General features: G+C 40.4%; 1 protein-coding gene across 1 annotated transcript in view; it reads right to left on the bottom strand.

Moving 5' to 3' along the window:
* LOC128056623 (24-hydroxycholesterol 7-alpha-hydroxylase) overlaps positions 1-13,465 on the bottom strand; it is an 85,795-nt gene that overhangs the window by 33,226 nt on the left and 39,104 nt on the right. The gene's annotated exons all lie outside the window — the stretch shown is intronic.

The raw sequence follows: 13,465 nt of genomic DNA, 5'->3' as shown, positions 1-13,465 counted from the left end.
AGCTCAAGTATATTCATTTCATTATTTCTTGTCCAAATTCTCATTTCACTTAAGGAAAGAGCAATAAAAGACAGGTATCAAAAGTACAAAGTAAGGGTCTTACTTCCCTAGTGGTACAATGGCTAAGGCTCTGCACTTGCATTGCAGGGGACCAGCCTTGATCCTTGGACAGGGATCTAGACCCCACAGGCCAGAACTAAAGAGCTTGCATGCCGTAACTAAGATTCCATATGCCACAACTAAAGACTCTGCAAGTAACAATGAAAGATCTCGTGGGCTACAACTAAGACCAGACACAGCCAAACAAATAAAATTTTTAAGAAAGTACAAAGTAAGAGATATGAGACGCCACCTGACTTTCTTCTCCTATCTCTTCCCTGATGAACTGTTTTCGTTTTTGTTTTTTAATCATTTAATCATACATTTCAGAGGGTGCAAAAAGAATACTAAGAAAGGGGTGATGGCACATGTGTGTTTCATCTGGAATTATGAGCTTCCCAAACATAGCTGCATCAAACATTCCTACTGTAAGTTGTATAGCTGAACTAACATTTAGGTTGAAGGCACCTGAGTTGGTCTTTTTATGGACTGACATACGGCCAGGTTCTTTGATCAAATGAGACAATTTAATTAATGGTCTTTTAAGTAAAATGCTTACACTTTGAAAATTACTTGAAACAACTCAGCTTTCCATTTTGACAGTGTATGCTGAATAAATTCAACAACATGGTAAGTTTGAATAAGTCAACTTTCACATCTGCCTCCCAACTGTACTGGGACCAGTGCCTGGGAGTGGAATGCGGGTCTCCAGACGCATCTGTCTGACTCTAGATAAGGCTTGTTCTATAGTCAGCCCATCCTGCAGGAGAGGGCAGGGTGAGTGCTGCCTGGGAAACCTTTTCAGTCAGTACATGCGAAATTCCCACGGAGTCAGAAGCAAATGTTTTTGCTTAGCAGAGTCTGGGAACCAGGGTTTTTGTTTGAGCCCTGATTCTATTAATCCCCATAGGGGCCTCTATACACTCCACTAAACTTGACAGATTTTTGAGCACTGAGCAAGCCCCAGGAGTCGAGTCGGGCTCCACCAGGGTTACAGCCATGAAGGTATTCCTGCCATACACTCAGTCCAGGCCGTAAGAGAGGAGCACGGATAATTGGTTTCCATGCAGACAAGGAAACCATTCTGTGAGATGTAAGATGTTCGAAGGTAGTTAAAAGCAGGGAGGGTATTGAAATGCAGGATAACACACTTGAGAACATCAACTTAAAAATGTATGAGGGGATCTGAGATTCTTTCAGAATGTGCACGTGTGCGCACTCAGTTGCTTCAGTCCTGTCTGACTCTTTGACACTAAGGACCGCAGCCCACCAGCCTCCTTGGGTTCAGAAAGGAAAAAAGACAGAGAAGGGAAAAGAAAAGCACGGCCTAATGGCCTATATTAGAAGACTGACGTAGTCATCTGATAAATAGGAAACATGAGACGAAGGGAGTATCGGTGATTGTGCCAAAGAAGCCCAAGGGAACTGGGGCTGCTGGGTTCTCGAGAGAGTGAGACAGGGCTGGAGGGGCTTCGAGACAAGAGGGGACCCAGCTACCTGGCAGGTGACCGGCAACCTAGTAGAAGGCTAAGGAAGGCTCTAGAGACACAGGTTCGATCCCTAGGTCAGGAAGATTCCCCTGGAGTAGGAAGTGGCAACGCGCTCTAGTATTCTTGCCTGGGAAATCCCATGGACAGAGTTGCCTGGTGGGCTACAGTCCATGAGGTTGCAAAGGGTCGGACACAACTGAGTGAACATAAGCGCAAGCACTAGGAGAAAACTCACCATGGGAGAAATGCCGGATGAAACTTTCAAGAACAGAAAAGTCAACTTTATGTCATACACTCGCTTTTAAGCTGCTTCTGACTACTGTGCAATTTTCCCTTTCCTTGTCCCATATTTTCAATATTTTAATAAAGTCAGATAAAACACATACCATAAGTTAACACTTGGGGAAATAAAGACCTGGGTGTGTCCAGGAGGCAGTGAGATTCAGAAAAGAGGCAGAACTTCCAGAAAGGAAAAGACAGTGGGAGGGGAGAAATTAGGAAGTGAGAGACTGAAAATCAAGAGAAGCTCTGAGAGGCACAGGCCTCCACTTTCAGCCACCTCCCCCACTTCTCCTTCCAGAGATTCCTAGAATTCTTGCAGGGGATTCAGAACAATTTCACCTTTATTTTGGAAACCAAGGTGACCCCAGCAAGAAGGGCCCTTGCCAGATGGACATTACAAATAGATCAGTGATAATCTACAATTCAGATTCTAAATCTTACTTAAAATATGACATTTCTCTTTAAAAATCTATTTAGAACCTGCCTGCCAATGCAGGAGACATAAGAGATGCAGGTTTGATCCCTAGGTCGGGAAGATCCCCTGGAGGAGGGCAACCCACTCCAGTGATCTGGCCTGGAGAATTCCCATGGACAGAGGAGCCTGGCAGGCTACAGTCCATAGGGTCACACAGAGTCAGACAAGACTGAAGCGACTTAGCACGCAATCTGCAGTTCAGATTCTAAATCTTACTTAAAATAAGAGTTTTCTCTTGAAAAAATGTATCTAGAGCATCTACATTAGATAAATTCACTAAACAATCCCTCTAGTATTTTCTGTGTTTTATTTTACTGCAGCTATAGGCTATAGAAAATAAAGATTTCTCTACTTAATCAAGAATAAATGACTGCCAAGGGTCAGAATTTGTGTTTGAAATCAGATCTGTGTGACTCCAAAGTGACTTACCTACTCTGAGACAGGTATAATTCTGGCCCTGAAAAAGTTTGGACTCCATTAATAGTGAAGTTTCTGACTTTCTTTTGGAGAAAAGTTTTGTTTTCTTTTTTTTCCTCTGAAGTATTCTTAGGGAGACTAATTGAATTATAAAGTGCAAAAAAATGTTTTGTATTATACAATAAACAAAAGCTTGCTCTGAATTGAAAATAATATTTAGGATCTATTATGACCTGCTATTGTAGGAGAGGTGCAGACTACACTTGGAAAATAAATGTTTTAATAAGATATTTTTAGTTTCTCAAATCCCAGTGTGAGGTAGGAAAAATAAGGTAGGATTCTTAGACTAGACAAACAATAAGAAAGGGAGAGATGCTGTTTCCAAACAACACCTTTAGGTTAAAGATCTTTCTTATTATAACTCTTAGAAATAGCCCTGTACCCATACTGTGCATATTTCAATGCACATCTGTGGTTTGTTCTCCCGGTGTTTTGGCTCTAAAATTAGAAGGCTCCACTTGGAAGAAAGCCAAGGTAATCATCAGGCGGGCTAGTGCCTGATGGAGACCGGGGCCAGTATAAAAGACTGCCAGGGAAGAAGTTATGGGTGATTTGGGGTAAGACGTAGAAGACATCTGTTTTGTTCTCGGCACAAATGCAATAGAAGTCAAACCAATAACAGGATATTGGAAACCAAATAAAAGAAAGGATAATTCTTGAGTTCAGAAATAGCGAAGAACGCTTCTAAACTGTTATGTATAGTTTTAGAATTCCGCACACATGATGACAAGCATGTTAGAACGCAGTAACTGTAATGTATATTTGTTAAGGATGTAGAATAGATCAAAATTCTATTACTTCAACCATTTATTCACTCAGTATAAATTTGCTTTGTATCTGTTACTTCCTCGCCCAAACACAGGTGCTGTAAGAGACAGGAAGAAATCATACTAATTTTTGACTATCTAAGGTCACCAACATGCTGGACAGCTTCATTTATTCCTCATCACGACCTGCCATCTACGAAGTGATCGTGTGTTCAAGGAGAAGCTTGAAAGTGACAGGACAGCCTTCAAACCTATGTCTGTCTACACTGAAAGCCCTTATACTTGTTCACTGTGTCCCATCACCTCCCTGAGACGAGAAACGAATGAGAAAGACACCGTCACTGTATTAAAAGAGTTTGGACACAAAATAATATCCGGTTACAAATAACTACAACATAAGTTTCTTAAGAGTGAATTTGAGTGTCAGTGGCGTTCATCCCTTCTTGCCTAGGGCTAAAGTTTCAGCTAGGCCTGGAAGGATGAGTAGCATGCAGCCAGGCAGAGAGAAAGGAAATTAAACTCCAAAATTAATTATAAAATATATGACTTCTTAGACTTAAAAAGGAACACGAATCAAATGGAATCACTAAAGCAGGTCCTTCTCTGAGAGATGACTCCTCTGTCTGCTCCATATTTCAGGCTCCTTCCCCCTTACACACACATACCTGCACACTCTCTCTCAATAAACAAATACATAAAATACAAAAATTCTGTTCCTATAGTCCTGAAGGACCATCACATCAAGATTTAACTAATCATTTGGGGAAAATAACACATGTTTTGAGAAAAAGGGAGAATGACAGGCATTTGCTGAGTCATTCAGATCTTTTGAGACATAATTCTGAGGCGACTGAATCAGAAGGTGGGATTGAACACCAACTGAGGGGGCTCTGTGCTTCCCCACAAATGAAAGGCACACAGAAAGATGAAGAGAGGCAAAGCATAAGGGATGTCCACTGAGGGATTTCCCTGGTGGTCCAGAGGTTAAGACTTTGCGTTTCCACTGCAGGGGGCCTGGGTTTGATGATCCCTGGTATAGGAACTAAGATCCGGAATGCTGAGCAGCTAGAACAACACGAAACAAAACTCCACTGAAATTTAAAGAGTGCATCCCTGCACATTCTACCACCTCTTTACTTTTGAAAGCAAGGATTCTCAGTTCTGACTGCTGTTCTATTTTGTGAGGTTGTTTTCCTTCACAGAGGTTGTCTTTCAACAGCTTGTTTAAAGTTAAAGTGTGTACAAAAGTTCATAGAACACACGAAGGAGGGTGAACTAGGATTAAAAAAAAATACATGAGATAAAGGTTGAAGAAAGTAAAGAATCTGATGTAATAACCTTAAGCAATGATGCCTACCAAATTTGGTCATGAAATGTGCTTCCCAAATTTTATAATAATTTCTTTAAAAAGCAATATCAAATAATAAAAGTTATTGTTTTCTTTATACTGTTATTTGGGGAAACAATGTAACACCTTTGGAAAAAACCAGCATTTCTCTGACTTGTCTTAAAAAGTAATGAAGCAATGATATCAATTGGTGGCAGAGGTAGAAAACTAGTTTCCTAGCATATTTCTCAGCTCCTGAAAAAAATCAGGTTTTAGAGAAGAGACAAAGCTAAACAGTAAATAAAGAATTTACAGTATTCCAGAGTGGCACCCTACTCCAGTACTCTTGCCTGGAAAATCCCATGGATGGAGAAGCCTGGTAGGTTGCAGTCCATGGGGTCGCTGAGGGTCGGACACGACTGAGTGACTTCATTTTCACTTTTCACTCTCATGCATTGGAGAAGGAAATGGCAACCCACTCCAGTGTTCTTGCCTGGAGAATCCCAGGGACAGGGAGCCTGGTGGGCTGCCGTCTATGGGGTTGCACAGAGTTGGACATGACTGAAGTGACTTAGCAGCAGCAGCAGCAGAGTAATACAAAGCAAGTATCTTATGCCCTATCCTTCATTTCAGGAATTTAAAAAAAAATGCAATATGATACATAATGTTCAAATATTGAATTTTAACAATTATACTTCTGTTCCAGGAATATTTTTCATAAATTTATAAAATTACTGTTTCCTTCGCAGAAGAAATCTGCATTCACTGGAAAAGGTTAGAACATCTCAGAAAGAGTAAGAAAGGATAAAATGTCCTGAAGTAGATAATGGCATTTACAATAGGTTTTATACACCGAATGACCCTATAACATTGGTTATTTATAGGCAGTGAGAACATACTGGTTATAGATTTCTGGAAAATTTTAGTGAGATGAAGACTTTATTTGGTGACTTGTCTCCCAGAAAGTGAAAGTGAAAGTGAAGTCGCTCAGTGTGTCCTACTCTTTGCAACCCGTGGACTGTAGCCCACCAAGCTCCTCCATCCATGGGATTCTCCACGCAAGAATACTGGAGTGGGTTGCCATTTCCTCCTCCAGGGGATCTTCCTGACCCAGGGATTGAACCCAGGTCTCCCACATTGCAGGCAGACACTTTAACCTCTGCACCATCAGGGAAGCCCCAGAAGGGGATAGCAATAAACACTTTTCTGCACTTATTCTTATAAATGTAAAAAGAAATACTGCAAAACTTTTAAGACTCTCTCTGTCTTTAACTTTTGACATTTAATTATAATGTGTCTTGGTGTGGGTGTCTTTGATTCACCTTGTTTGGAACTCTGTGTGCTGCCTGGACTTGTCTGTTTCATTCGGCAGGATAGGGAAGTTTTCAGCCATTATTTCTTCAAATAGGTTTTCTATCCCTTTCTCTCTTCTCCTCTGGGACCTCTCTAATGTAAATGTTAGTATGCTTATAGTTGTCCAAGGGAGTCTTAATCCTCATTGGTTTTTATTCATTTTTTCTTTTTGCTGTTCTCATGGGGTGATTTCTACTAACTTGTTTTCCAGATTGCTGATCCGTTCTTCTACAACCACTAATCTGCTGCTGATTTCCTCTACTGTGTTTTCTATTTCCGTTATTGAATTCTTCAGTTCTGATTGGGTCTTTTTTTTAATATATTCTGTCTTTGCAAGTTCTCACTGAGTGCATCCCTTCCTCTCCTAACTGTGGTGACCATTCTGATGACTATCATTTTGAACACTTTATCAGGTAAGTTGCTATCATGTCATTTAGTTCTTTTTCTGACATTTTTACCTTTTGCTTTGGTTTGTAAGAATTCCTTTCTCTTTTCATTTTGCCTGTGTGTCTGTCTGTATGCATTAGGTAGATCAGCTATAGCTCCTGTTCTTGAAAGAGTAGGCTTATGTAGAAGGTGTCCTGTGGGGCACTTCCTCTTGGTCACCAGAGCCAGGTGCTCTGGGGTGTCCCATGTGTGTGCTGTGTACATCCTCCTGCTGTGTTTGGACAGCAACTGTGCCCTGGCTGGGGCTGTGTGGCTCTACTTTGGCCGCTGTGGGCTCATGGTATGCAGGCAATGGCTCCCCAGAGGTGGAGCCACTTTGTACAGTTGCCCGTTCCAGCTAGGTCACATGTGACGTGGGGCAGGGGCCACTTTGAAGGGGCTAACTAAGGGGGTAGTTGAGCAGGGTGGGTCCTCAGGAGAATGCTGGGGTGGAGCACATGGTGTTAGCTAGTTGATGGAGAGTGACAGAAATGTTGCTTACCAGTCCTGGGCCAGCTAGGTGAAGGAGAGGTTAAAAATAATGGCACCTGCCAGTGCCTTCATCCCTGGAGAGAGTGTCCCAGCTCCCTACCCCTCCAGCAACACTCCCAAAATGACCAGTGAGCCTCCTTCAGGGTATGACCCAGGCGCCCTTCACATTCTCCTGCCTCTGTGCTTGTACTCAAAGCAAGTGAGTCTACATGTGAACCTTTCAAGAACAGAGTCTCAGTTTTCCACAGCCCTCCAGCTCTTCAAGTGCAAACCCCACTGGTCTTCAAAGGCAAACATTATGGGGCTCATCTTCCTTGTGCAGGTACCAAGGGGATCCTCAGGTGGGACTTGGACCCCTCACTCCATAGGGGGCACCTCCACAGTTGTGATATCTCTCCCGCTAGTGGGTCACGCACTCTGGGTATGGGTTCTGTCTAGACTGCATCTTTGAGCCTCCTGCCCACCTTGACACGGCATTCTGTTTACATTCCAAGCTGCAGAAAATCTGCTGTGCTAGTCTTCAGGTCATTCCCAGAGATAATCATTGCACGTGTAGTTGTAGTCTTGGTGTGTCCACAGGAGGAGCTGAGCTCAGAATCTTCCTACTCTGCCTTCTTGATCTGGAACCACTAAATATTTGTTCAGTAGAGGAAAACAGAGGTACTCTTTGGGTTTTATTCTTTATAAAATACTAGTTTCCTTCCTTTACTATTGTGCATGTTCATTACCATACATGCCCATTATTATACATGTTCTGTGAGACAAAATCCTGTGAGAAAGATACAAGTTAAATTTATCTTTAAAAATCAAGAGAAAAACAGATGAGAGTAGATGAAAGATTACAAAAGTCTAGGCTAGGCTGTAGAGTTGCATGCTTTTTAGCTCACTGCTCTTCCCTATAAATTGACTATAAATATAGTCTCTCTAATGACTGCAGGTCTGTAGAATATTAACTCTTGCAAATGCTGATAGTTTAGAAACTTTGACCTCGAGAATGTAAAACAATATAGAAAAATGACTTTTTTCTAATAATTTTTTTTAGCTTTGGAAGAAAAGAATCTGAATTTGCTTTTTATTGAGGCAAAAGGTTAGCAAACAAGGGCTATGATGACCAATTATTTGCCCTGTGGCAGTTGTATACTCTTCTTATAGCAGCTTTCTAATAAGTTTTAAAATCTGGTTGGGAAAATATGGCCTTACTAATTCATGCTAATAGTCTTTCTAATCATATTTCTTCTTCAAAAAATATTTAAGTCATTTCATTAATTTCCTCCCCCTCCAAACCACTGCAATTCTTTTTATAATTAATTAAATATAGAATATTTTGAAAAGTGTTGGCATTTTCATGATATTAAACCTTCCCATATAGGAACATATTATGTGTTTTTCTTTATTTAAATCGTTTTGTAAATATACATATATATGTATTTTTAATGTTATTAATAGTTTCCTCTCTAAGGGTCTTACCCTAAACCAAGAGCTTTATATAAGAAAAATACCAGTTAAATTAATAGGAACAACAGAAGTAAAGTGGAAAGGGAGGCTTAAAAACAGCTTAAGCTGTTTGTGGTGGATATAGACTGGAAAAAGCAAACACAAAGCCTAGAGATTGCCCACGGATGATGAAAATGGGCATTAGGGCTTTAGGGATTGTAGCCGGAGCCTGGCAAGTCACAGCTCCTTCCATTCTCCCCCTCCAGCCACCACCTTCTTCCAGACACCTCGGTCATTCCTGAACTCCCAGGTCTGGTTCTTCTGACTTTTCCAGTGGATGTGATTTTCGGCATTTGAAGGATTTAGGATAAATTCTTGTTATCAAAGACACAGATTCCTATTGCTGGGAAAGGTGGTCTCACGCTCAGTCTTTCAATCCCAACACAAAGGTGGGCCTTAAGCCTGGAACTGTTCTTCAACGAGACACAAAGAGCCCACACAGCCTGTGCCCAGGCTCGTCACCTTGTGTGGGAATACCTTTCCTTGTTTCAGGGGCAGCAAATACTCTTTTGTGTCTGCTTAATCCAAGTGCAGGATGAGGCACCTGTCCAACCCCCCGTTACATCTGCCCCGAGAGGGACGAGGACAGGGCTCCTTTCACTGCGGTGTGAGAGGGGTTCGCAGAGGCCAACTCCTCTTCATTAGCTCCAGGGAGAGACACGCTGGCCACAGGGGACCCACGCCCACTGCTGAAGCTGATCTCGCTCTCTTTCTGCTCTATGTGAGTTTAGCATTGTTGTAGCCAGTGCCTGACAGCACTGTGTTATCCTCGACAACTCTGATACCAGGATGCAGTGGGCAGAAGTGTTTAGAGTCCTCCCCTGGGATTGCTAACTGGTGCACAGCACTCTGCTTGACACCCACTGAAAAATTATAAGCAATAACCTTTCAGAGGTAGATGCTAATCAGCAGCTTCAGTTGGATGTTCATAACTACAGACCAGGAATGAACGAAGCAGCGATAACAATGAACTGAGAAAGATGCCAAGGACAGCAGTGGTGCTTAGAACAGGTTATTGAGACAGATAGAAGATAGAGTCAAGAATCAAAAGATTGATCCCGTCACTTCTTCCATTTATACACACACATATAAAAATACACCAAATCCCATTATATCATTTAAAGAAAAGATTAATGCAACTATACCAAGACAACCACATAAGATTCTCTTCTGAAAAAAATAATATCCTATTTATCTTCAGAAATATTTCTTTCATATATTAAAAAGAGGTTATCAATTTCTCTATTTACTAGAATATACAATGAAGACTGCTTCATAATTATGACAGTCTTTTTCAAAGAATAAAGGACACGACCTAATTTATAATAAGTAAAAGGTAGAGGTTTTGACAAAACAAGACAACAATGGATAGATAATAAAAGATAAAAATCAATTTTGATCTAGGAGTACCTTTCTTTATAAATCCTGCATAATTCTAAATTTCTGGATTGTGTTCTCTGGAGAGATGTTGACCTGGCTTGAATACCTTTATCTCATTTTCTAAAGAGGAAAAAAGGTTATCCAAATGCCTGCATAACTCTCTAAAGGAACACTCAGAAAAGAACTGTGTCCGAATGAAAAATGTAGAGGATAAACAAAGCAGATTTAACTGTGCTACACTGGAGCGAGATAGTGAAAGACCTAATAAAATGAGAAGGGCCAGAGTAGGACCTATCTCCAAGCCTGTAAATAATCTGCAGCCATCAGAGGTATCTCTTTCCGCCTACTGAGGCTAAGCAGTAAATGAGGACAGAATGACTTCACACAAAATCTCCTGAGTAAGTGTCATAAGACACACTTCAGGCATTCAAAGCAGAAAATAGTGGAGGAAATCTAGCCTCCTGGGAAATCTCTCGTGGGTCAGATATTATATGTGAAATTTCACCCTGGTCTTTGTACCTGAATGAGTGGATTGATAAGTAATGAGTTCTGTGCTCCAAAAATGATACCATCTTGGTCTTTAAGTCCAAGGAGAAAAGAAGATAACAAAATTAAACATTTAGAGCAGGTTTCCAATGAAATCTCCTGCATTAATAAACATTTTCTTAGGTAATCTACATATGTTCTCCAAGATTGATGGATGAGAAGTAGTTTGTGAACAGCTCTGTCATAATTTAATGTTTTCTGAGTTTATTCTAGGATTTTTAAAAGCTGGGCTAGCAAAGGAAAATGAGACTATGTAAAAAAATTCCTGTCTGATATGCTAGAGCTTCCAAAATGTCCATATTAGATTGATGTTGTCTGGCTAGCAGTTCTTGCCTGCAAAATCCCACAGACAGAGGACCCTGGCAGGCTCCTGGGGTCACAAAGAGTTGGACATGACTGAGCAACTAACACTTTTTTTGTAAAGCTGTCATTGAAAACAAGAAACCTGTACTCACATCACAATGTAACCTTGAGAGGAGCCTGTTATTTTTACAAGGCAGGAGTAGGTGAAGCTGTTGAATTAAACTTAGTAATCATGTAAAAGATAAATGAATAAAATAAACTTTCTCCATTCATAACTCCACTGGAGTGGCCTTAACTTCTGCTACATGACCTCTTTCTTCAATATTTTGGTCGATATGTGGCATAAAGGCCAAGACTCTATCATAGACACAACCTTGGCTATCAGCCATTGAGTCCTGGCAGGCTGCAGAGCGGTAATGAGAATAAGCTTCTTCAGTTAGCTGGAGGGGCTCAGGTCTTTGATATACCATGATGGAATCCTCCAAGAATGTTGTTCTAGGTTAGACAAGAAGATACTGGGACACATCCAGGCAGATAAAAATTGCACACATGTTATAGTATGGGTAAGAGGTGACTGCAGAGAAGTCCTCAAGAATAAATGTAAGTGTTTCAATGCTATGAGGTAAAATTGATGAATTAATTAAAATGATGCAAATGACATCAAATTTGCCCAGAACATCACCATCGGACCTGAGCCTCATTTATCCCTCTGCTAGTTTTTGTGCTTGTTTATAAATAGGAGAGAAAATCCTTTCTAACTAGTCCATGATGAGTGTGGCCACTGAGTCACTATCACCAGGTAATAGCATCTGGTCACTTAATAGTGTTGGTCTGTCCCCAGGCAGAACTGCTGCTAAATCAGGACTCAGTGGTATCAAGAAATGTTATTGATTGGCTCTGAGTAACTTTTCTCTTTTATCCAAAGTCACATCATTACTAAGTGACAGGGTAGAAAGGCATGAATCAAATTTTCAGACAAAAATTATAATCCAATGAAAATTTTGTAGTGTCCTTTATGATCCACAAATCATGATTTTTATGTAAGACAAAAAAACCAGTTCCTGATGTTTTATGGAATTATTTCTATGCAGATGTATTTCTGTTAATTAACCTGATTTCTTTTAAATTAACAGAAAAAAGTTTACTATTTTTTCCCCTCAACTAAATGTGCATTACAACTGAATGGCCACCAAGAACCAAAAACAAAACACACAGGCAAAAAAAAAAGTCACAAAAAACAAACCAGTGTGCAGTGTATGCTACCCTAAATCAAAACAAGTAGGTGAAAAGGGTCAAATGCAACCAGGAAACAATTCAAATGCATTTTTATTTGTTACTGTTTGTTTTTAAGATGGAATGACCTTCTGCTCTCTGGCAGACACTCACAGTGGGAATCCTAAATTAGAAAAGAAAACTGCTTGAAAACACAGTCTAATCAGGACCCAAAGTGAATGTCTGCAAGAATTTTGTGAGAATGCATTGAGGCCGCACCTGCAATATTTAACTCTAACAGGCTTCTCTTCCAGATATGTGCTAACTCCTAACCATTTTAAAGTCCTTGCTCAGATCTCACCTTTCCAGAAAGGTCAGCTCTGATCCAACTATGTAATGCTACCACCTCCTTCTGGGCTTCCCTGATAGTTCATTTGGTAAAGAATCTGCCTGCAACCTAGGAGACCTGGGTTCCATTCCCAGGTTGGGAAGATCCACTGGAGAAGGGATAGGCTACCCACTCCAATATTCTTGGACTTTCCTTGTGGGTCAGCTGGTAAAGAATCTGCCTGCAATGCAGGAGACCTGGGTTGGATCCCTGGGTAAGGAAGATCCCCTGGAGAAGGGAAAGGCTGCCCACTCTAGTATCCTGGCCTGGAGAATTCCATGGACTGTATAGTCCATGGGGTCGCAAAGAGTCAGACAAACTGAGCCACTTTCACTTTTCTCCAGTTCTGGCACTCCGGATCATCTCTAATCTGCTGTTTTCTTTTTCACATAGCATTTAACAACATCAAATATTTTTGGAGTTTACTTCTGTAAACAAACAAGGAAAAATAACAAGTGGCAATAAAAAAAAAAGACTGAGCAGAGAGGAGAATCTGATTTCCAGGGTTACCACAGTATACTATTTAAAATGCCCAGTTTTCAACAAAAAATTGCAAGACACATGACAAAAATATGAAATGTGATGTGTAACAAGAATATATAGACCATACAGGGAAAAAGCAATCAATCAGCAGAAATTGTTCCTGAAGAAACTCAAATATTGGACTTACTAAGGAAAGATGTTAAATCTGATACTTTGAATATATTCAAAGAATTAAAGAAATCATGTCTAAAGAACTAAACAGAGAATATCAGTAAGGAGAGATAAAAGGTTAAATAACAAAGATTGAAATAGAAATAATAAAATAGAGAATAGAAAATCAATAGCAAAAATAAGATCAAATGAACAAAACCATCAGTTAGCTCTCTGGAAAAAAAATTGATGACCTTTTAGCTACACTGACCATGAAAAAAGAAAGAGGGCACAAATTAATAAAACCATGGATGAGGGAGA

Source organism: Budorcas taxicolor, chromosome 11, assembly GCF_023091745.1.
Source record: "Budorcas taxicolor isolate Tak-1 chromosome 11, Takin1.1, whole genome shotgun sequence".
Classification (NCBI taxonomy): Eukaryota; Metazoa; Chordata; class Mammalia; order Artiodactyla; family Bovidae; genus Budorcas; species Budorcas taxicolor.
Note: the sequence above shows the minus strand (reverse complement) of the source record. Positions and strands in the feature narration are given on the sequence as shown.